Below are 20,710 nucleotides of genomic sequence, written 5' to 3'. Positions count from 1 at the left end.
TGCCAGGAGGGAACTGGTCTAAAAAGCACCTCCCCTTGCGACCTGGCTGCCTGTCATCCCACGCTGCTGCCTCCGTTTTTGGCGAGAGAGAGCCGCCTGTCTTGAGACACCGGTGGGGAGTCGGATTTTCAAAAGGCAGGTCTCTGTCCTTTGTTGAGCCTTCCAAAGCGCTTCGGTGGGGGGAGGGGGCAGGAAGGCGGACGACACTCAGGAATTGTAGCACCCAAATCCACGGAGTGTTTCGCCAGCACCTCCTGCAACAGAGCCCAATCCCTGACAGGCTTTTAGGCAAGATAGATCATTTGAAAAAATGACAGACACAGGGTTTTCCGTCACCGCTCTCCCTTTCTTTTATTTCCCTGGGCTAACTGGCTTGTTCCTCTTTGGCTAAGGATGGAAGGGTATGTCTACACTACAATGTTAGTTCGAACTAACGGACGTTAGTTCGAACTAACATTCATAGCCGCTACACTAGCGCTCCGCTAGTTCGAATTTGAATCGAACTAGCGGAGCGCTTAGTTCGAACTAGGAAAACCTCATTTTACGAGGCTTAAGCCTAGTTCGAACTTACTAGTTCGAATTAAGGGCTGTGTAGCCCCTTAATTCGAACGAGTGGGAGGCTAGCCCTCCCCAAGTTTCCCTGGTGGCCACTCTGGCCAACACCAGGGAAACTCTATGCCCCCCTCCCGGCCCCGGACCCCTTAAAGGGGCACGGGCTGGCTACGGTGCCCGTGCCAGGTGCAAGCCTGCTAGCACCCAGCCAGCAGACCCTGCACCTGGCACGGCACAGAGCCACCCACCCGATGTCCCCCAGCCCACCCCCTCTTCCCGGGACCAGGCTGGCGGCTCCCGGAAGCTTGCCCGGGACCGCAAGAGGCGGGTACATTCCTGGGCTAGTGCGGACATCGTGGACCTCGTCCACGATCTCCGCACTAGGCACAGGAAAGTGGCCATCTAGGGCAGGAGAGCTGCCAGCCTGGCCACCCAGGAGCAGGTTTGCATGAAAATCAAGGGGGTCCACTGAGACCCCCGACCCTGAGCCCTGAGCTTACAATGGCCGTCCTGGGTCAGACCAAAGGTCCATCTAGCCCAGTAGCCTGTCTGCCGACAGCGGCCAACCCTAGGGACCCTGGAGGGGATGGACCAAAGACAGTGACCAAGCCATTTGTCTCGTGCCATCCCTCTCCAGCCTTGCACAAACTTTGGGCAGGGACACCACTCCTACCCCCTGGCAAAGACTACTCCATGGACCCAACCTCCATGACTTGATCTCACTTCCCTTTAAACTCTGTTCTAGTTGTAGCCTTCACAGCCTCCTGCAGCAAGGAGTTCCATGGGTTAACTATTTGCTTTGTCAAAAAGAACAACTTTCTCTTACTAGTTTCAAGCCTGCTACCCAGTCCTTTCCTTTGGTGTCCTCTAGTCCTTCTTTATGGGAACTCATGAAGAACTTTTCTGAATGCACCCTCTCCACTCAACCCCTGCTTTTAGAGACCTCTATCCTGTCCCCCCTCCGTCTCCTCTTTTCTAAGCTGAACGGTCCCAGTCTCTGTAGCCTCTCTTCATCTGGGACCTGTTCCCAACCCCTTATCATGTTAGTTGCCCTCCCCTCTCCCAGCCTTAATCTTCCCCTCTCCCACCTCCTTTTCCCAGTCTCCCCCAGTTTTGTTCAATAAAGACAGAGTCAATGTTGGAAGAAACGTTATCTTTAGTTTGTACATCAATAAGAAGGGGGGCTAGGGAAGGGTAAGTGGAAGGAGGTGAGGGAGGAATGGGGTACGAGCCCCCGATGGGGAGGACTGGGCTGGCTCTGCAGGCTTCTGGGGGTGGAAGCTCTCCTGCAGCCCCCCGATTGCCCCCTCTCCCCAGATGGCAGCCTGCGGCAAGTGCAGCCGGGCTGATGGCCGAGTGGTGTAATGTGCCCAGTGTGGGTACTCCGGGCACTCCAAGCCAGGACTGGTTTTCAAGCGGGGCATCCCTTAGAACTGTCTGTCCGGGGTGGGGGTCGGGACCCTTTAAGCGCAGCCCTCGGCTAGCCTGAGACTGCATCTCCACGCTCTAAGTCCTCCTCTGATGCCCTGCTGGCACTGCTTCCGGCCATCCTTAAGCCCTGTTCAGAGTCCACTCAATGTGGACTTGCTAGTTCGAATTAGCAAAACTAGTTTTTAGTTCTAGACGCGTTAGTTCGAATTAGCTTAGTTCGAACTAGCGCTGTAGTGTAGACATACCCGAAGAGAGGAGCCAGCAGGGGTAGAATGAATTGTGTACCAGGTCCTGGAAACAAGAGCATCTCCTCCAGATCACCCATCCACACCTGAACTGTTTAAAAGCTTGGCTGCCAATAAAGACACCTTAGCTCAGCAAATGCCAAGCCAGGCACCTGTGTTTGGACACGAGGGGTGCACAGGGATGTGAGAACCAGGAAGGCTGATCTGTGAATTCACCCCCAACCGTCCCAGTACAAGACAGACGCTTGCGCCAACCAGCAGGGGTCACTGCTCCTCCGGTTTGGCTTGGACAAAGGTGCCCATCTGTTTGGTGTTCGCGTCTCGGAGCTGCGCCAGCTGCCTCTGGCCACGGCGGAGCAGATACTCGATGTGCATCACGTCGGCCCGGGGGATGCTGGCGTTCTTCCGGAACTCAGCCTGGATGCGAGGCAGGAATCCCGGCTTCTCCCGGCCGGCGCGCAGGAACTGCCTGTATAGGCTCAGGACGTGCTTCTGCAGCTTGCTATGCCGGGCCATGGTGCACCTGGGGGGCCTGCCCAGGCCACGGGGGGCCAGCGCCACGAGGCAGGGGCTGGAAGTGAACAGAGGCGGAGATGTCAGAGCAGCATCTCATTCCCAGACGCGCCTGTGCGGGCAGTTCCGTGCCCATTTCACCCCCACCTGCTTGGGTTACCAGATGGTTTAAAAAAAATACCGAACAGCAGGGGCCGGGGGGGGGGGGGGGGGCGGGACTGGCTGGAAGAGAGGGGGTGGGGGGGAACCGGCCGCCGGGAAGCAGGGCTGGCTGGGAGGGGGCTGGAGGGAGCGGGGCTGGCCGGGGGGCAACCAGCCGTCAGGAAGCGGGTCTAGTTGGGTTGAGGACCAAGAGGTGGGGGAACCGGCCGGCAGCGCTGCAGAGATGTACCAGAGCCTGGGTCGGATTCATCTTTGGTGGGCCCTGGCTCCTAGACCATAGACACACTCCCCCCCCACCCCCCCGGAGGCCCTAGGGAAAATGGCACCCCGGCCCTGTGGACATGGTGCCCTCTCTGTTTCCCTTGGCCCCGTAGGCACTAAGCTCCACTCCTGCCGCCCAACTCCTACAAGGCCCGACGGATTTCTCTGTGGCCCCCGACCCAAAAAAGGATCCCCCCAGCCCTGTGTTAGGGGATACGAGGGAGTCTGGCTGGGACGTAAGTGCAAATAACTCTGCTCTTAGCAGCTCTGAACCGATGGGCTCTGCCCTGTGCCCCACCCAAGAACCCTAACATAAGAACGGCAGTACTGGGTAGCCTGTCTGCTGACAGTGGCCAGCACCAGGTGCCCCAAAGAGGGTTGACCAAAGACAATGATCAAGCGATTTGTCTCCTGCCATCCTTCTCCAGCCTTCCACAAACAGAGGCCAGGGACACTATTTCTATCTCCTGGCTAATGGCCTTTTATGGACCTAACCTCCGTGAAATTATCTAGCTTCTCTTTAAATCCTGTTATAGTTCTAGCCTTCACAGTCTCCTCTGGCAAGGAGTTCCACAGGTTGACTACACGCTGTGTGAAGAAGAACTTTCTTTTATTAGTTTTAAACCTGCTACCCATTAACTTCATTTGGTGTCCTCTAGTTCTTCTATTATGGGAACTAATAAATCACTTTTCTTGATTCACCCTCTCCACACCACTCATGTTTTTATAGACCTCTATCATATCCCCCCTCAATCTCCTCTTTTCTAAACTGAAAAGTCCCATCGCTTTAACCTCTCTTCATATGGGACCCGTTTCAAACCCCTAATCATGTTAGTTGCCCTTTTCTGAACCCTTTCCAAGGCCAAAATATCTGTTTTGAGGTGAGGAGACCACATCTGTACACAGTATTCCAGATGTGGGTGTCCCATAGTTTTATACAGGGGCACCCTGAGTTACCAACCCACATGGCAGTGCCCATTAAAAACCCACCAGGACTTACCCAGCGTTTATATGCAGAGGTCCCGCACCAGCGGCGATCTGCACTGGACAGGAAACCATCCGCCCAGCACGCGCGGGAAATCACAGGAACCCAGCCTGGACGGTCCGATGCCCCAGCCCTGACAGAAGAAAATCAAGGTGTGCTTGAAGTGCCACGCCCACCATCCCTTGGTCCCGGAGCCTGCGCTCCCCCCATGCGCCACGTGGCCATAGCGCGGGCAGCCAATCTGCGGCGCCCCCGGGGCCGGCGCTCACCGTGCACCATGCGCCCGGGGCCAGCTCCGGCACCGCACATGCGCCACGTGTCCTGGGCCAGGCCAGCCCTGAGCACTTGGCGGGCGCATACAAATGCGGGCACCGTGTTGGGGACCACTGTCCTAATGTTAGCAGTGGGGACACCAAGTTTGGAAGTGAATGGTTAACCAGTAAGCCGGTTATGGTTAACCAGAGGGGGCTGGAGCAGCCCTCCACCAGCCATAGGCAGAGGGCACTCTGGCACGCCACGGGTAGGGTTGCTCAGCAGTCACAGCAGTGTGCCAAGGGGGTAGGTGTGTGGGCTGCTCCAAGCCCATCTTTAACACGTCCTACGTGTCCCATTTAATCGGTTAACTGGTTCAACATATTGTTTAACTGGTTAGCTAATTAAATGAGATTTTACATCCCTGGCACCAAGGTGGCTAAAAGTAGGGTTGAATTGGGACTAGAAATTCCAGGATTTTGACTTTTTTTTCCTGATCACACACAGTTCTGCAAATAAATTCACGTTTTGTTTAGATTTTGACTTTTTTTAAATGTAGTACGGTGGATTACGGAAGATAAACTTTAAAGAGACCAAACAAAGAGTCATTTCAGGAATGGAAAACTACATTTTAATGTTCTGAAATGGTGGAGTTTTCCCCTTCCAAACAAAAGGTCACTAAAATCAGCATTTTCCAATGGAAAAACATCCCCTCAGAAAACTTCCTTCCAGCTCTAGTTAAAACGGACGTATTTTGAAGTGTATAATCAACCTCTGGAACTCACTGCAAAAGGATATTAATGATGGTGAAGGAAAGGGGAGGGAATCATAGAATCATAGAGCTGGAAGAGACCTCAGAAGGTCATCAAATCCAGCCCCCTGCTCTAGGCAGGACCAATCCCAACTAAATCAACCCGGCCAGGGCTTTGTCAAGCTGAGACTTAAACACCCGCTGTGTACAGCCTGTCTGATCCCTTCTGGGGAAGCATGGGTGGGAAGAAAGAATTAGACAGGGTTAGACAAACCCGTAGGTCTTGGTTGACTTCGTCCTGCTTCAGGGCAGGGCGCTAAACTTGGGGACTACTCTAGTCAGACCAACATTTCAATCAATCTTGGCAAGAAACAGGCAAAAAAAAAACCCCAACCCAAACCAGGGAGAAACACGTTCCTTGGTTTGTAAACACAGACACAGAGAACAGCTCCTTCCGTTAGGGGGGGTGGGAATAAAGAAAATAATCCCTCGCCCCCTCCCCTTCCTATTTGGTCCTAAAGGATGAAGATTTGTGCAGGCTGCGGGGGCAGGACTGATATTCAGGGAATGGGGAGCATGGGGGAGAAGGGGGCAGCTTGCTTACAATCCAGGGGCAACCCCGTGTCTCGGGGCTGGCCCAGCAGAGGCGGGATTTCTGCAGCGCAGGGGGACACGAGGTGAAACAAGCAGCGACTCGGCCGATTGGGGCTTGTTATTGTAGGGTCGCATTGAAGCAGACACTGGCACCAGCGTCGCCTCCAAGAGCGAGGGGAGTGCGCGGCCTGGTAACCCCGGACGGACCCGGACCTGGACCCCCCTGCGCTGGGGGGCCAGGAGTCACCGCCCCCCGCCCCTCACCTCCGCCTCCTGCCTGCTCGCAGCTCCCGGGCCCGCGGCAGCAGCTGTGCCAGCCGGCTCCGAATGTTGAAACACCAGCAACATTAGCCCTCGCTTCCCATTGGCTGGAGGGCCCCAGGGGCGGGCGCAGGAAAGGGGAAGCTCCGCCCTTCGAGGGCCACGTGGGCCGGCAGTGGAAGTTGCAAGTCAGCTGGAGGAGAGAGGGGCCCGGCCCGGCCTGCGCACGTGGCTTTCACCGCAGCGCTCACCTGCCCTCACGCCCCACGCTCCTGCTTTTCCCTCCCTGCGTTGTTCGACCCAACCCTCACCCAGGCATCCACCCAGTTCACCCCGATTCTCACCCCTTTTTAAACTTGTTCCTAAGAAACCCCGATCGGTTCCTGGGAAATTCCCAACAACTCTTATCAGTGGTGCCTGTTACATACCAGCTGGGTTTTCCCTTTGATATTTACATACCCCCTGCCTCCTTTTTTCGCCCCTCCCATTTTTTCCTCCCCTGTTCATTTTGGTTCTGGACATACAACACTCCAGTCGTCTGAAGAAGTGGGCTATGCCCAGGAAAGCTCATGATCCCATTGACATGGTTTGTTAATCTTTAAGGTGACTATATGTTGTGTTTTAAGTTTTTCCTGTTACAGACTCACTCAGCTACCCCTCTGAAACTCGTGGGCTCTGTCTACACTGCAGGCTTCTTGCACAAGAACTGTTTTGCAGAAGAGTTCTTGTGCAAAAGGTCTTCCATACGAGCGCGTCCACACTGCCATGTGCTTTAGCAGAAGAGATGTGCTTTTGCACAAGAGCATCCATGGCAGTGTCGACGCTCTCTTGCACAAGAAAGCTCTGATGGCCATTTTAGCCGTAGGGGTTTTTTGCGCAAGAAATTCATGTTGCCTGTCTACACTGCCGCCTTCTGGAAGAGCTCTTGTGCAAGAGGGCTTATTCCTCGTGGGGAGAGGAATAACTCTTCCGGAAGAAGCCCTGTTTGCTGATGCTGTACTGTAATACTTGTGCAAAAACATGCACGCAGTGTAGACACTCTGCAAGTTTTTGCGCAAGAACAGCTGTTCTTGTGCAAAAAGCCTGCAGTGTAGACATAGCCTTAGAGGGGCAACCCCAACAGTCATTACTAACAAGGAGTCCTGTGGCACCTTGAAGATTTATTTGGGCATCAGCTGTTGCGGAGGAAAAGCAGGTCCAAGTGTTTTTTACCCCTGGAAGCGGATGCCCAAATACACGTGTTAGTCTTTAAGGTGCCCCAGGGTGCCTCTGTTTAAACAAGTGGAAGAGAAGGGCCTGTGTGCACCTCATAGGATGCCAGGCTAGACTGAAGATCACAATGGCCCTCTCTGGCCTGGAAGTTAATGAATGGTTGCATCTGGCCAGGCTGCCTCTCTTTATGCTTGCATTAACTAACTGGGTTATTTGCAGGTGTTGTACTCAGTCCAGCTGTGTCGGAGCGCCTGCTGCTGGAGGAGAACGCAAAAGTTCTGTTACCTGGTTTGTAAGTCTGGAGCCTTCTCTACTGCATGAGGTACAAGCCACCTGGCTCTTCACTAAAGTTGCAGAGCCGAGTCACTATCGCTGGATGTGGTCTCCGTGCCCAGAGTCCCCAGAGACCACAAACCAGATAAGATTCGAAATCGCCCAAGCAGATTTTTTGCGTAACAACATGCAATAATAGTTGCCAGCGAACAGACTCAGCGCTGCGCCGCTACACTTTATGGAAGCCGTGGCAATGTCCTAACACCCACTGAGCACCATCCAGTGCCCCCACACAGTCAGCTGGTGAACACCATTTGAGGTGAACTTTTATACATTCCTGACGTATCAGGTTGCTACCCCCTGTTACCTGGTTACCGTCCCTTACCTTGCAGAAGGGGGCTTACTTCCTAGTCTTCATACTGTCAACTTACTATCTGTTATGCTGTCAACTTTGACCTGGTCCTGAACATAGGTCGGTATGTACTTTATTTGTGGGAGGTAAATGGTACCAAGATGTTCCTTAGGACAATCCACAGAACTACAGACCGGTCAGCCTCACCTCACTCCCCGGAAAAATCAGGGAGGGGATCCTCAAGGAATCCATTTTGAAGCACTTAGAATAAGGAAAGGGATCAGGAGCAGTCAGCATGGATTCACCAAGGGCAAGTCATGCTTGACCAACCTGATTGCTTTCTATGACGAGGTAACTGGCTCTGTGGACATGGGGAATTCAGTGGATGTGATATACCTGGACTTATTCTTGCCAGCAAGTTAAGGAAGTATGGATTGGATGAATGGACTGTAAGATGGATAGAAATCGGGCTAGACTGTTGGGCTCAATGGGTAGTGATCAACAGCTCGATGTCGGCCTGGCGGTCAGTTTCAAGCAGAGTACCTCAAAGACCGGTTCTACGGTCGGTTTTGTTCAACATCTTTATTAATGACTGGATGAGGGGATGGATTGCACCCTCAGCAAGTTTGCCTATGTCGCTAAGCTAGGGGGAAAGGTAGATACATTGGACGGTAGGGTATATGGTGCAGAGTGTCCAAGACATATTGGAGGATTGGGCCAAAAGAAATCTGATGAGGTTCAACAAGGACAAGTGCAGAGTCCTGGACTTGAATGGAAGAATCCCAAGAATTGTTATAGGCTGGGACCGACTGGCTAAGCAGCAGTTCTGCAGAAAAGGACCTGGGGGTTACAGTGGATGAGAAGCTGGATATGAGTCAACAGTGTGCCCTTGTAGCCAAGAAGGCTAATGGCATATTAGGGTGCATTAGGAGGAACATTGCCAGCAGATCTAGGGAAGTGATTATTCCCCTTTATTGGGATGTGGTGAGGCCACGTCTGGAGTATTGTGTCCAGTTCTGGGCCCCCCACTACAGGAAGGATGTGGACGCATTGGAGAGGGTCCAGTGGAGGGCAACAAAAATTATTAGGAGGCTGGAGCACATGACTTAGGAGAGGCTGAGGGAGTTGGGCTTGTTTAGTCTGCAGAAGAATGACGGGGGATTTGATAGCAGCCTTTAACTATCTGAAGGGAGGTTCCAAAGAGGATGGAGAGAGGCTGTTCACAGTGGTGACGATGGCAGAACGAGGAGTGATGGTCTCAAGGTGCAGTGGGGGAGGTGTATGTTGGATATTAGGAAAAACTCTTTCCCTAAGAGAATGGGGAAGCACTGGGATGGGCTAACTAGGGAGATGGTGGAATCTCCATCCCTAGAGGTTTTTAAGTCCTGGTTTGACACAGACCTGGTTGGGATGATTGAGTTGGGATTGGTCCTGCTTTTGGGCAGGGGGCTGCACTCGATGACTCCTGAGGTCTCTTCCAGCCCTGGGATTCTATGGTTCTAAGGCAAGGGACTTCTTTTATTTGAGAGCCCCAATTCCTTCAACAGCAGTATAGGTCCAATCCATGGAGCTCCTGAAGAGCAGCTCTGCATCCCATTCTATGGCAGCCCAACTGTCCTTGGAACTGGTCAGACCAGTGTGACATCCCCCTGTGTAGGCATAATGAGCTAACGTGTCCTTCACTCCCATGCACCAACTTTGCCACTTATCAACTATGTTTTTAATTTGTTCGAAGGGAAAGCTGAATGAAGCCAAAATTAATGAGTGTTTTAACTTGTAACAAAATACAGGACTGTGTAGCACTTTAAAGACTAACAAGATGATTTATTAGATGATGAGCTTTCGTGGGCCAGACCCACTTCCTCAGATCCACTATTTGATCTGAGGAAGTGGGTCTGGCCCACGAAAGCTCATCATCTAATAAACCATCTTGTTAGTCTTTAAAGTGCTACATAGTCCTGTATTTCGTTTCAGCTACACCAGACTAACACGGCTACATTTCTATCACTGTTCTAACTTGTGTTTCTGTTCCCAGGAAATGTTGAAACGGTAGATTCCTAGGGACTGTCAAGTAGAAAGATTGACCCAAATTAGTTACTTGTTTACTTTCTTTGGCTCCACTGGAATCTTACAACAGGGATTAACTAGCTCCATTCATATCTATAATTAACACAAACAAAATCTATGTTTAGTGACAGGTAAGGTTTCCTGAGCACATGTCTAACAATCCAGACATTTAAAATCAGAAGTTAGTGGAAGGAGGCTGAAAAAGGTGAGGCTTTCGAGAGAAAAATTGCCCGAGAAAGGGTTATTTTGAACTCCAATTTACTCTGTATCAACCCATTTTTCCATTAAACCAACCTAAAGTACTATAAATAGGACTCAAAGTTTATGTCCTATGTTTTAGTTTTTGTCATAAACACCACAAGAAAAAAATATAAAGCAAATGGGAAAAAAGGGAGGATGCGAGTTATGAAAAAGCAAACAGTTGATAGGAGAAGCTAAAATTGGGGGAAAAAATCTATAACCAGTAACATAAAGGATAATTAGGAAATGTTTAAATATATCGGGAACAAAAGAAATCAGAGGAATGGTAAAGATCCATTACTGTATAAGGCTGGTCAAATTGCCAATCATGATGAAAAAAAGAAACTTCAGCAACCTGCTTGGAATTTAATGCGTTGAACTACACACAAGCCATAAAGATTGGATGTCTTTCTAAAACATATGTGGTAGCTCAACCGAGGGATGTTAAATTGCGCTTAATCAGCTAATCCAGTAGTTGGTGGAATTTCCATCGACTACTCAATTAGTCAATAAGGGTATGTCTACATTAGCTCGTTAATTTGAGCTAGGTAGGCAAAGCAGGCAACCGGAGTTGTAAATGAAGCCCGGGATTTAAATAGCCCAGGCTTTATTTGCATGTTCCCGTCCGGTCGCCATTTTGAAATTCCACTAGCCGCGCAGCTATAGAATGAGATGTAACAGTTAATTCGAACGAAGGACTTAGTTCGAGTTACCGTTTCATTGCCACATGTAGCTGGCAGGAAGGGACCTCGAGAGGTCGAGTCCAGTCCCCTGCCCTCATGGCAGGACCCAGTACTGTCTAGACGAGTGTTTCTTAAACTTTTTAAGACCGAGGAACACCAAACAATTTTTTTTTAATGAGGATTTTTTGTTGACTCCTGAGGTCTGTTCCAGCCCTAGGATTCTATAAATGTGCTTGGTACCTGTGCCTGGACCTTTATGCTTGATCTGGCTTATACTATTTCTCTTTCCTGCCTGCGGTTCCACTGAGCCAAAGTCTTGCTTCCTAGATTTCAGGCCTGTTGCTGTTTTTATGTTACCGGCCTTTATTCGGGCCTGCTGATTTTATGTTACCAACCCGCAACTTACTACAGAGGCAACTGAGTCCCAAAAAGGAGGAGCAGCTTGTTCAAAAACACAGCAAGCCAGTGGCAGCGCTAGGAATAGGACCCGTATGTCCCAACTCCCTGTCCCCTGCTGTACTAACCAGACCAAAATACTTTGACCACCAGGGTCTGAAGCCCCACAGACAGGGGCCACGGATGGGGAGGGGGAGAGGCAAAGGGGGCAGTTGTCTCGGGAGCTGATGATTTAAAAGGGTCCAGGCCTCTGGGTCACTGTATCGACTATTATGGCAGCCGCCACTGCCAGAGACCCGGGCAAATGAAATCAATCCTAGAGCTCTGTCTGGTGCAAGGTGGGTGGCACTAAGGCCTGATTGGCCCTCGCCTTGCCCCTCCTACCTTTAGCTTTGCCCCTTTGAGGGGGTCTAGAGCCTTGCCCCTTTGAGGGGGTCTTGAGCCGACCCCCTCCCATACATTACCCAGGGCCCGACAACGTCTGTCACCAGCCCCGTTGACATGAATGTGCCCCAAATCCCTCAGACCCAGTACAGTCCCCCCCTCCTCCCCCCCCCGGATCCTTAATTCTTCTCTTGTCATCTGATTGCTTCAAGCATTGTTACAGGCTGGGGACCGACTGGCTAAGCAGCAGTTCAGCAGAAAAGGACCTGGGGATTACAGTGGAGGAGAAGCCGGAGATGGGTCAACAGGGTGGCCTTGTAGCCAAGAAGGCTAATGGCATATTAGGGGGCATTAGGAGGAGCATTGCCTGCAGATCCAGAGAAGTGATTATTCCCCTTTATTCGGCTCTGGTGAGGCCACATCTGGAGTATTGTGTCCAGTTCTGGGCCCCCAACTACAGGAAGGATGGGGACGCATTGGAGGGGGTCCAGGGGAGCTTGACCAAAATGATTCGGGGTATGGAGCACATGACCTATGAGGAGAAACTGGGGGATTTGGGTTTGTTTAGCCTGCAGAAGCAAAGAGTGAGGGGGGATTTGATAGCAGCCTTCAACTTCCTGAAGGGAGGTTCCAAAGAGGATGGAGAGAGGCTGTTCTCAGTAGCGAGGGATGGCAGAACACGGAACAGTGGTCTCAGGTTACAGTGGGGGAGGTCTAGGTTGGACATTAGGAAAAACTATTTCCCTAGGTGGGTGGGGAAGCACTGGGCTGGGTTCCCTAGGGAGGTGGTGGAATCTCCATCCCTAGAGGTTTTTAAGTCTCCGTTTGACAAAGCCCTGGCTGGGATGATTGAGTTGGGATTGGTCCTGCCTTGGGCAGAGGGCGGGACTTGATGACTCCTGAGGTCTTTTCCAACTCTAGGATTCTATGATTCATCCGTGCGATGTCACTGGAGACGCAGGGAGGTACATTGTGGGCGAAAGCCCCGATCTTGCTTCTGGTTTTGTACAGGCGGCCGTGAAAGTAACTTTACAGTTTCTCACAGGTACTGTCCTATTGCAGCCCAGGTCTTTGCAGTTCTTGCTGGAGCTGCACACCAGGGCACTTTCACCTCTGTGTTCAGGATTCAGAGTTATCTCTTTTCCCATAGATCTTCCCTGGAGCTGTTCAGAGAGAGCTTGCTCCCTCTCGCCACAGTCTCTCTTAAGGCAACCATGTTCTTCAGAGCCTCTGGCCTGACGTGGAACGGGACGGGGGACACCACAGAAGAGGCCAAATTCGCCGGGGGAAACACTCCAAGGAAATGGATGCTAAAGAGGGTCCATTCGCCAAGACTCATGTGCAGGGCCTCTTTGATTTCAGTGTTGTTACTGTAGACCAGCGCGTGCCCGTTGAGATTATGGTCCCTGAGGCCTCTGTTTGTACAGCGGGACGTTTTCCTCCTTCAAGCCGATTGTGTCCATCTGGAAGAGAAGTGGGAGCACCCGTTAGTGCCGTGCATCTACTGAACATGTCGCCAAACACGTTTTTAGGAAGGGTCCGCTATAGCTCCCGAGAGGAACCTGTCTGGGCTTGCTCAGATTCTAGCAAACAAGGCGGGCCGGCCGGCTGTGGGGCCAGGTAGGGTACCCGGCACACCCCACTGCCGTGTGCTTGGATTCTGTTAGGGGCACCGCTGAGCAAGTTGGCACGGCAGGGGAAATAGCATGCTCTCTGCAGGCAAAAGCTAGCAATGCAGGGACCACTGGAGGGGTGTGTTGAAATGAAGAGGGAAGGTTTCCTGACCCTGCTTGTAGGCTGGAGGGAAGCATGCAGTCAGCCTGACGGGGGTGGAGTTGGGCCTCTCGACCTAAGGCTATATCTACACTGCGGGCCTTTGCAGGCAGAGAGTATGCTAATGAAGCACTCATTAGAAACTTCTTGGCACTCATTAGCATGCTCTCTGCAGGCAAAAGCTAGCAGTGTAGACATAGCCTCAGGGTTCTTGTGTGTTATTCTGGATAAGGGGTATTACGCTGCAGGCCTCCAGCAAGAGTATTTATGTTTTTGCCTCTCTTCTCTCTGGAGTGCATAACAGACAGCTACGGGTCTCCCAGTCTTAAAACCGACCAAAGTCACTTCAGAGCGTAAAGGATGAACCCGGGGAGAGCCAGCCAATGGCTTCGGGGTTGGAGGAAAGAGCTCCAAGGAACCGAGTTGTTCCAAGAAGAAATGTCTTGTGCAAACCAAGAGTCAGGAGCAGCAGAAAGTGGGGGAACTAGCAGAGCCCGGACTGTGGCCTTGCCCCCTACATCACCCTTTCCCCCTCATCCTCACTCTGCCCATTCCCCCTCATGTGCCCCCCTACTCCTGAGGCCTCAAACCCACACTGTGCCTTCCCCGAAAGCCCCCATCCCACATCGCCTGTTCCCCTCAACATCCTACCCCCACTAGTTCTCGCTCCTCTCCCTCCAGTTATGCACCAGTTATGTGGGACAGTTTTCTCCCAGCTCTGGGGCCCATAGTCAGGGCTGTCCCTAGGCCCATGGGAAATATGTAGCTGCATAGGGCACCGGAAAATTTGGGCACCAAATTTTTGAGTTCCCCAATGCAGCAGCCATGTGTTCTTGTATGTCTGAGGATATGCCTCTGCCGGTTCGTCTCTGGGGACGCTCTGTCCTGTCTGCTGCAGGGCTTTTCCCTTCGCCCTCCCCCACGTGCTCCTCTCAGCTGGCAGTGTAATCCACACACCTAGTGTGTGTGGTTCACTGTCCATTCGTGTGGCAATTGGACCTCTTACAGCCAGAGATAAGAACAAGGGAGCTCTACATCCTAAGCTGGGAGCCAGCTGCCTTCATGGCTCCAGCTGTCGAGGCCTCTAGGGGTGTGTCTAAACTACATGGCTCCATCGATGGAGCCATGTAGATGAGGCTGATCGGCAGAGGGAAATGAAGCCGCGATTTAAATAATCGCGGCTTCATTTAAATTTAAATGGCTGCCGCGCTCTGCCGACCAGCTGATGATCAGCTGTTTGTTGGCAGATCGGGGCAGTGTGGACGCTCCCGTCGACATGAAAGCCCTTTGTCGACCTCCCCCTGATGCCTCGTGGGATGAGGTTTACTGGAGAGGTCGACAAAGGGCTTTCACGTCGACGGGGAAGCGTCCAGACTGCCCCGATCTGCCGACAAACAGCTGATCATCAGCTGGTCGGCAGAGCGCGGCAGCCATTTAAATTTAAATGAAGCCACGATTATTTAAATCGCGGCTTCATTTCCCTCTGCCGATCAGCCTCATCTACATGGCTCCGTCGACGGAGCCATGTAGTTTAGACACACTCCTAGAGGGCCTAGGTTCAAATCTGCTACGGGGTTCAAATCAGCAGCAGCAGCAAGCTAGCAAGCAGAGAGGATCTGCAACTCTGCTCTAGTTCCTGAGCCCTGCTTGGGGTAGGGAGGTAGTAGGAACGACCAGACCTCCAGCAGAAGCTGCATGAGGGGAAAAGGCCCAGGCAATCCTGCAGAAGGGCCCTCAATTATTCAGGGCCCCACGATTTGCAAAGATGGCTCTGCCTGTAGCCGTCATCTGTGGGCAGCTGCTGTCACATGAATGACATGCTTCTTGCGATGAAGAGGCATGGACATTCTATCGACAGCTGGCCCTGCTCGAAGGAAGGAAACCCAAGGGTGACCCACCTCTCGGCAGACATCCTCCACCGTCATACCCAGCAGAGTGCAGGTGCTGAGCTTGTCGAATTTCTTTGTCCGTTTCAGTCTGTGGCTGCCATGTTGCAGCTCCATCTGTCTTTTCAGGGATGGGTCCAAATTGACCGTGAAGGGGAGGTAGAAGAGGGCCTCCTCCACCCGAAACCTGCCGCACAGGAAAGTGTGGAACAGCTCGGGATCCTGGTCCAGTTCCAGCAGCTTTTCCATCTGGCCTTTCAGCATGTCCAGCTCTTCCATGTACTTCTCGTAGACCTCCCACAGAGACATGTCGGGGCGGAGCGGGCTTCCATGGCAACTGCCCATTCGGCTCCTCTGCTCCTCATCCTCGATGCACTGCAAGAGCCAGCTCAGACAGCACGGCCACTGGTTGGCAAGGAGCACCCATTCCGCCACCTTCTTCGGACACACTTCATCCTTGGGGATGTTACTCGCCAGCAGCCTGATGGTGATGGTGACGGTGTTCACGATGCGCCGCATCTGCACCACGTTGTCTGTCATGAATTCCTTCAAGGCGTCATCCAGGAGGTAGTCGAAAGCATCTTGAATGAGGTCTTTGGCTCGGATACCTTTCCCGCAGCTGCCGGTTCCCAGCGCTGGGGTTCCAACCATGAGAGGTATCTGGCTGTCCTCTGCAACTGGATTCTGGGCATCGTGGTTGGCCGAATGGTAGCGAGAGATGTTGAGGAAGTCAGAGCTGGCTTCCATCTTGCCATCCTGCCGGAAGCCGACCTCTGCCTCTAGCTGCTCCTTGCGCGCGATGATATTCCTGATCAGCCTCCGCTTGGTGTCGCAGTCCATCCGAGGGACAGAGAAGGGCAGGGTGACGATGCGGTTTAAGAACTCGTAGCCGTTGTTGGCCATACCTCTCATATACTTGGAGCTTTCCACGCAGTCGACAATGATGCTGGAGTCAACAGCCAGGATGGAGATGAAAGGGGCGTCATCGTCTGAGAGGAGAATGTTCATGGCATCAAGGACGCCCACCACCTTGTCAGGGCTGCATGTATCCAAGTGGGTGATCTCCAACACCACCCGCAGCTTCCGCCGCTGGAAGATCTCCATGTACTGCAGGAACCCAGTGATTGTCCTGACTTCGCTTTTCACGCAGCTCATGAAGCCCAGCTGTGCGCTGAGAGCCGTCTGGTTCATCTGTCTCTCCAGCTGGCTCTTCTGGGTGACGATAATGTTTCGTACCACTGTGATAGTGAGCCGTATGGCAGCTGCTGCAGAGACGCTGACAGCCGTCACCCCAATGCCTTCCACGACAGCTATGGCGTCTCCCGAGGCATCCCCGATGGGGATCCCAAACACTAGGAGGAAACCACCCACCCCAATAGCTACCATGATCAAAAGGATCACAGCCACCCACAGCGGGAGGAAGAGGAACTTCTTGCTAACCCATTCCTGATCCCCTGGTCTTTCGATGATGCTACATTTCCTGTCTATGGTCCTGTAAATGCTCATGGGTAGGAGACCAAAGTGGCTTTCGATGCCGTCGCACAGTGTGGTAATGAGGCCTGCCCAGAGCTGGTCGCAGCCCGCGTACTCCCAGGCGCTGAAATGGATGAATACGTGTTTCACGTTCCTTCTCCACTTCTGCTGCTCCGTCAGGACCGGCCGGTAGAAGATCATGAGTAACAGGAGCTTGAGTAGATCCCGGCCAGTGTTGTCACGCTGCATCTTCTGCGTCCGCTGAAATTCCTCCTGGTCTTTCTTCTTCGATTCGTTTTCCATGTTCTCTGAGATAAAAGAGGAAGATATGTTAGGTACCTGGCAGTGCCTTAAATCTCTCCTCCTGAAGGGTCTTCCAGCTTCACAATCCCACCCTTCTGGGAAGCAATCAAGAATGGGTAGCTCTTGGCAAAGCCATCCTTAGGATTGATGGGATCCTACGCCGTACTATTAAACTGGTGCCCATCTGCCCAACAGCAGCCCAGATGGATGTTGAATTTTTAGCGATGTGATTTTATAATCCTCATCACCACACTAATAAACAAACACATTTTAAACTAAGGTCCTGTCGACTCTCACAGTAAATTCAGCAAACATTTAGCAGAGGTTGGCAAATGCCTGTTAAATGGCTTCATTACCATGTCGTCGATGTTCTGCCAGTAGCTCGAGCAGACTTTGTCACTTGTAAATTAACTAGATCTTCTAGAACTTCTGCTGCTGGAGGAAGCAGAGCCGCAGACCATGGATAGGAAGAGGCAGGTGGGTGGAGTGGACATGAAAACCCAGTGCTGCTCCAAATTTTCAGGTCCCCTATGCGATTGCATAATCGGCAAATGAGTACGGGTGGCTCTGGCTCTTTGGAGATAGTTGTCATCCACTAATCCCCATCCCCACAAGGTTCCTTCCCCGTCTTACGTTCCCCGGGGCAGTACTCACCCTTGATTTTGTGTAAGAGCAGGCTTTTGCAATGTCCCCATGGTGCATAAAACCCAGCAGTCACTGGCGTGGGCACAGTGTACAGGGCCTTCGCTAAAGCGAGGCAGTAGATATCCTCCTTGGTCTGGAACCCTGCAACGGGGATGAGGTAAAACACGAAGATTAGCCTCACCGAGCGCATCCTCAGTGGATGCTCAACAGTGTCTCCGCTAATATTTTTCGGTTCAAGGTACTAGGTACAAGGGGAGGGAGCAAACAAATGTCCGAAACCAGACAAGTTTATTTTAGGCTATAAATATTGGGGTGCCTGACCTTACCCCCTTTGCATGGCCGAAGGGACAACAGAGACTTACTGACTGACTTGCTCCTCGTCCTGGGGCACTCATGAGTTGGTGCACGTGTAACCGCAAATCCAGGGCACTAGATCTGTGACTACACAGCTATAAACCTGGCCAAGTGCCTCTGTCACCAGACGGTGCCTGTGGTCGGTCTTTGTGCATAACAGCGAGATCTGCAGCAGGAGCAGGCTGCGTTACCTGCACTGACCACTGATAACACCAGAGCTCCAAGAACAGAAGCACTGAGCCACGCTGCTGAGGCAACCACATCACTGCTCTTAACACTAGGAGCCCGTAAGTACTCCTGTAGACCCTGCTTTCGCTGGCATTAAGCCAAACAGCGTCCACAAAGCCCCCTGGCACTCCTGCGCCCTGCTGTGTAATGCAGAGGGAGAGATGGAGAAGAGAAAGGCCCACGTGTTCCTTTGCCCTGGCCCAGGCTAGCCTATGCCACTTCCCATGGTTCTGTGGGCCAGACTTGCAGGGCGGGGAAAAGAGATGTAGAGATCATGGTGGGTAATCAGCAGAACATGAGCTCCCATTGTGGCGTTGGGGCTTAAAAAGCTATTGTAATTCTGGGATGTATAAACAGGAAACGCTTGAGCAGGAGTAAAGAGGCTGTCTCGCTTCTGTGATGGATGGGAGGCCCACTGTTCTTTTCTGAACATCCCAGTATTCAGTGACTAAAGCGTTAAACCTAGCTAGCTAGAAAGTGTTGGCAGGGAGCCAGGAGCACCAGTGAGAAGAAAGAGTTCAGATCTGCATTAAAAGGGAATCTGTCTGCTGTTTTTCTTTGTGAGTTTAATCCTGGAGCTGTGGAAGGGGATGGGGGGGGGATGAATTGAACTGGGCAGGGACATCATGCCTAAAAAAAAGAATACCTGGGCCTAGAATTGGACTGGACCTTGGAAGTGTGGATACTTGAGTAGATAGAGAATGTTTATTTAGATGCGATCAGGTTATTTTTTTGTTTTGTTGTTTGGTTAAACTCCTCTGTGCTAAATCCATATCCCCTCCTCTCCCCACTATAACTTTAAACTGAATCCCAGGGATGCAATTGTCTATGTTTTAATCTGTTCTTTTCTCAGTTGCGCTATAACTCCTAGCAGCCAAGTCAGCTTTACAAATGAATACCTTTTTGTTTTCTTAATATAATCACCTATTTTAAGGCTATGATCTGATTTTGTATCCTGGAAAGTAATAGGAGGTCTGTGTATACCTGCCTAAGACTAAGAGGACAGCTATCAGAAATTACAGTTTGTTTTCATTTTTCTTTTTTTCTTTCCAAGTGCTAAATAAAAGGGAATAATGACATCTCTGGATCTGCTGGCAATGCTCCTCCTAATGCAACCTAATATGCCATTAGCCTTCTTGGCTACAAGGGCACACTGTTGACTCATATCCAGCTTCTCATCCACTGTAACCCCCAGGTCCTTTTCTGCAGAACTACTACTTAGCTGGTTGGTCCCAGGCCTGTAACAATGCTTGGGATTCTTCTGTCCCAAGTGCAGGACTCCGCACTTGTCCTTGTTGAACCTCATCAGATTTCTTTTGGCTCTTGTGTAAAAGAGTTTGGGGTACCCTTCTGGAATACGTTCCCAAGTGACTTCTTCCTGCGTTCAAGAAGAAAAAGTTTTTTTCCACTTGGGTGAAGGCAGCAACCCTCCTAAGCTCAGGGAATCTGTGACCTTGGGAAGTTTTGAAGCAGAAGCCCATAGAGACACGGTATTTTAAGGTCTCTTTTGGGCCCACACCTTCTGCACTCCAAGTGCCAGAGTGGGGAACCGACTTAGCCTCTTTATTCGGCACTTGAACTTCTGCTGCTGGAGTTCTGTGCCCAGCCCTGGTGACCAGAATTCCAGATGGATGTTGATAAATTGGAGAGGGGTCATGTCAAGGCTGTTTCCCACTCTGGCACTCCAAGTGCAGAAGGTGGGGGCCCACAAGAGACTTTAAAATACCCTGCCACTGGAGGCTTGCGTTGGTGTTGCTGCCATCATCCAAATGCACAAACCCCTTTGAGAACCAGACAGGCGCATTTCAGAATTCCCTCCTGTGGGGTACCTTCCTTGTCCTTGACACTCCCTCCAGAGAGAGCTTGAAAACCTGTAATTTCTCCTAGATGTATGGCTTGCTGTCTTAGGCACGTGCATACAGAACCTTCCGCCCTCTAGGATGCAGGAATCAGATCATGGTTTTAAAAATGTGACGTCTATTAACAAAACAAATACACTTGGTGAAACATTACTTAGAATCATAGAACCATAGAGCTGGAAGAGACCTCAGGAGTCATCAAGTCCAGCCCCTGCCCAAGGCAGGACCTATCCCAACTAAATCAACCCATCCAGGGCTTTGTCAAGCCAAGACTTAAAAACCTCTAGGGATGCAGATTCCACCACCTCCCTAGGGAACCCATCTCAGTGTTTCCCTACCCTCCTAGTGAAATAGTTTTTCCTAATATCCAACCTAGACCTTCCCCATTGTAACTTGAGACCATTTCTCCTTGTTCTGCCATCCGTCACTACTGTGAACAGCCTCTCTCCATCCTCTTTGGAACCTCCCTTCAGGAAGTTGAAGGCTGCTATCAAACCCCCCTCGCTCTTCTCTTCTGCAGACTAAACAAACCCAAATCCCTCAGTCTCTCCTCATAGGTCATGCGCTCCAGCCCC

The 20,710-nt window shown here is 51.6% G+C and overlaps 1 long non-coding RNA gene across 1 annotated transcript in view; it reads right to left on the bottom strand.

Annotated features, from left to right (window-relative positions):
- Window positions 1-2,071: 2,071 nt before the first annotated feature.
- Window positions 2,072-20,710, bottom strand: part of LOC149523263 (uncharacterized) — a 228,305-nt gene continuing 209,666 nt past the window's right edge. The window contains exons 2-3 of the long non-coding RNA XR_016347257.1: window positions 4,165-4,282; window positions 2,072-2,799 (exon numbers count right to left, since the gene is read on the bottom strand). This is a non-coding gene — a long non-coding RNA (uncharacterized LOC149523263). The remainder of the gene's footprint in view (window positions 2,800-4,164; window positions 4,283-20,710) is intronic.

Source organism: Pelodiscus sinensis, chromosome 18 (assembly GCF_052426305.1).
Source record: "Pelodiscus sinensis isolate ZL-2025 chromosome 18, ASM5242630v1, whole genome shotgun sequence".
Classification (NCBI taxonomy): Eukaryota; Metazoa; Chordata; order Testudines; family Trionychidae; genus Pelodiscus; species Pelodiscus sinensis.
This window is presented reverse-complemented; position numbering and strand designations above follow the sequence as displayed.